The sequence below is a fragment of the Hylobates moloch genome, unplaced genomic scaffold (assembly GCF_009828535.3).
Source record: "Hylobates moloch isolate HMO894 unplaced genomic scaffold, HMol_V3 SCAFFOLD_32, whole genome shotgun sequence".
In the NCBI taxonomy this organism is placed as follows: Eukaryota; Metazoa; Chordata; class Mammalia; order Primates; family Hylobatidae; genus Hylobates; species Hylobates moloch.
In genome coordinates this window covers 2,523,944-2,528,153 of record NW_026652307.1, presented here as the reverse complement: position 1 = coordinate 2,528,153, position 4,210 = coordinate 2,523,944, and positions in this window count along the sequence as shown.

The window sequence follows — 4,210 nt, the reverse complement described above, 5'->3', positions numbered from 1 at the left end:
TCACAGTGTGGCATCTGGCCTCCTCCAAAGCAAGTGATCTGAGAGAGTGTGGCCAAAATGGAAGTCCCAGTGTCTTTTTATGACCTGGTGCATGAAGTCCCCCACTGTCACTGCCTTATTCTATTCATTAAAAGTGAATAACTAAGTTCAGCTCACACTCAAGAGGAAGGACATTAAGCTCCGCCTCTTGAAGAGAGGAGTATAAAAAAAGTCATGGATATATTTTGTAAACCATCACATTGCTGTTTGGAGAATGGACTGTAATAGAGAACAGAAAGATGAGTCAGATCAGTCTGTGGCTATTACAGCCACCCAGGTGAGAGCTGGTAAGAGCCTGAACTAAGACAGTGGCATAATGATGGAGACAAGCGGATAGATTTGAAGTAGATTTTTCAAGTGGATCTGAGGCAGAATTTGCCTTGGGTTGAATAGGAATCATGCTGGAACAGAAGTTACAAATGATTTCCAGGTGTCTGGTATTTGTAACTAAGGACATGGTGGCCCCACGTCCTGAGAGAAGAAAACAGACTCTGGCCTGGCCTCTCTCTCTTCCCCTTATTCTCTCTCTCTCTGGCCTGGCCTCTCTCTCTCTTTCTTTTCCTCTGGCCTGGCCTCTCTCTCTCTCTCCCTTACTCTCTCTCTGGCCTGCCCTTTCTCTCTTTCTCCCTTTCTCTCTCTCTGGTCTGGCCTCTCTCTCTCTCCCCTTACTGTCTCTCTCCTTTTGATGTCTGCACTCCAGCCATTTCCTTTACTGTCATTTCTTATTTTCTCCACTGTACCCTATTCTCTTTGTCCTCCAGATTGAAGTCACAAGTCTCAGCTTAAACATAATTTCCCTGGAAAGGACTTCTTGACCTCTTTCTGAGGTCGCTGCATTTTTTTATAAAATTGTTAGAGACAGCTTCTCTTTTCTCCTTTTTTGCCGTTAGCACCAGATGAACTGTGTCTCTGATTCAGCTATATCCCAGCACATGACACCTAGTAGGCACTCAGTAAGTATTTCTTCAATAGATTAAGTGAAACCACCTTCTAATTTTCATGAAAATTCTCCACCAGAATTATTCTTCTTCTTCTTCTTTTGGCAGGAGGGCGGGAGACAGAGTCTTGATCTGTCACCCAGGCTGGAGTACAGTGGTATGATCTCACTTCACTGCAACCTCTGCCTCCCAAGTTCAAGCAATTCTCCTGCCTCAGCCTCCCAAATAGCTGGGACTACAGGCGCCCGCCACCACACCTGGCTAATTTTTGTATTTTTAGAAGAGACGGGGTTTCACCATGTTGGCCAGGCTGGTCTCAAACTCCTGACCTCAAGTGATCCGCCTGCGTTGGCCTCCCAAAGTGCTGGGATTATAGGCATGAGCCACCGCACCCGGCCCAGAATTCTTCTTAAACAGGAAAATGACTTTAGAACTTAAATGACTTTAGGAGCATTTAAGCAATGCAAGCTAATCTGGACAATCTAGACAAGGCTTTGGAAAAAACAACAGATCTACAATATCTCAGGAGGCAAGATCTATAGACCCAACTACTTTTTTTTTTGAGACAGAGTCTCGCTCTGTCACCCAGGCTGGAGTGCAGTGGCATGATCTCGGCTCACTGCAAGCTCCACCTCCCAGGTTCACGCCATTCTCCTGCCTCAGCCTCCCGAGTAGCTGGGACTACAGGCACCTGCCACCATGCCCGGCTAATTTTTTTGTATTTTTAGTAGAGACGGGGTTTCACCGTGTTAGCCAGGATGGCCTCGATCTCCTGACCTCGTGATCCGCCCGCCTCAGCCTCCCAAAGTGCTAGGATTATGGGCCTGAGCCACTGCGCCCGGCCGACCCAATTACTTTTAAATCATTGTGACTTATAGACTGAATGTAATGCTTTCATTACGGGTTGTTTGTTAATCCATTTAACAATAAATGGATTAACCAACCTTTTGGTTGAAGGAGAAGTGAGTTGAATAATCCCCAATTCCGTAGGCACAATTAGTTATACATACATTAACTGGTCTGCTTTCAATTCTGGCACCATTTTTTAAAAAATCTAAGAGGAGAGGTAGTAGGAGTTTAACAGCCATCTATTCTTTCCAACATTTTGAGAAAGCAAGTGAAAATGAACCCTGAAACAAGCCAACAGCAGGGGCACTCATTAACTTAATACACTTTAATCTTGTGAATAGAAGCTGGAGCTGGATCCTTTGAATCGGAGCTGCAGACTTCCACCTCCAACCGCCTGCAAGACATCTCCGCATGGGTGTTCTGTTGGCACCTCTAACTCAGCACAACCCAATCTGAACTCATTATCATCCCATGCAGAAACCTGCCTTCCTCCTGGGTTCCCAGTCTCAGCCGTGGGCCATCCCCAGGCACACAAGCTGGGGGTCACAGCAGCATCTTCCCTGCCCCTGATCCTGGCCACCATCTCCCACCCCCAAGGCTGTTGTATCCTCTGGACTTGACCCCAACTTCACAGCAGTTAGCCACAGTTCCTTCTCAGCCCCCTCCCCCTACCCGTTAATGTTCACTGAAGCCTCTTAATTTACATTCTCACCTTCTCACTCCCTTCTGTAAGGCCCCCTCAGTTAGGAGAAATGCCTTTGAAAATTCAGATATGTCCTTTCACCCGCTCAGAGCAAGAAAAAAAAAATCCAAACGTTTCATCTTCCTCATAATGATGCATACTTGCTTAGCACCTACCATGTGCAAGCTCTCTGCTCAGTGCTTGGCATACCTTATTACATTCAATCCTTAGAGATGGCCCTCAGTTAATACAGACCTAACTTCCTCCCAAGATCTGACCCTTCCTGCCTTGCCCACCTCATCTAGATTTCTCCTTGGCCTGCCAGGTGCCGCTCTCAGTGGCCTTTCTGTTCCAAGTACGCATGCCTGGCCTTTGCCCTGGCAGTTCTGCTCTCTGGAAATGCTCTCGCCCGGGTCTTAGCTAGCTTTCCCCTTTCATGACATGACTCAGTTCAAATGTAAGCTTCTCAGCGGCCATCTCTGATCTCCCCAAGAAGATTCTATTATCACAGAATACTAGCACTGATCACCTTCTGTCTTTATTTTATTTGTTCCCCCCATCCCCTCCCCGCCATTCAGCTCCTTCAGTAGAATGTAGGCTCTACCAGGGCAAGGATCACGTCCAATTTGTTCACCGAGCTCCAGGGAGCAGCGCAGTGCTGGGCACTTAGGGGACACTCAATAAACATTTGTTGAATGAATGAAGACATATTCCCTGATAAGTTCTCCAAAAGTAATCACTATTATCAATCTTCTGGAGCTCTTTTCTCTAATAATCTTTCCTTACTGACATGGGTATTACCTTTCTTTTTTTCTTTATAGACAGGGTCTCACTTTGTCACACAGGCTGAAATGCAATGGCACGACCATAGCAAACTGTAGCCTCAAACTCCTGAGCTGAAGCAATCCTCCTGCCTCAGCCTCCTGAGCAGCTAGGACTACAGGCGTGCATCACCATACCTGGCTGGGGGCGGGGGAAGGGGGGGCGGTGTTTCGCTATGTTGCCCAGGTTGGTCTCAAACTCTTGCCTCAAGCAATCCTCCCACCTTGGCCTCCCAAAGTGCTGGGATTACAGGTGTGAGCCACCGCGCTCAGCCACGGGCATTACCTTTCAAAGCATCCAGATTTGATGGCGTTAATCTCCCTGTTTAAAGTTTTCCGTGATTTGGACACAAAGATGGGAACAACAGACATGGGGTATTCCAAAAGGCAGAAGGTGTGGAGGGGGGTAAAGGTTGAAAAAGGCTGTCGACGGGATTAGAAGCATCACGCAATATACCAATGTAACAAACCTGCACATGTACCGAATCTAAAGTTAAAACGAAAACACAACAACCAAACAAAAACCTTTCCGTGATCATCAGGAGGCTGTCATATTCTCACCCCCTACTTCACGCTGGGAATCGTGCTGCGGGCTTCACAGTAGCGTCAGCTTCTCTTTTTGGCAATGACCAGAGAGGTCCTTTCTCCAGAGATTTTTGTCGGCTCTGGGCACTTTTGCTTTGTGGGCCCTTCTTCCACTTTTAAAAAAATTAAAAATGCTACTTTCCACTGCATTCAGTACTGTTTCTTTTCTTTTCTTTCCTCTCTTTCTTTTTTCTTTCTTTCTCTTTTCTTTTTTTTTTTGACACGGTTTCACTCCGTTGCCTAGGGCTGGAGTGCAGTGGTGTGATCTTGGCTCACTGCAACCTCTAACTCCCGGG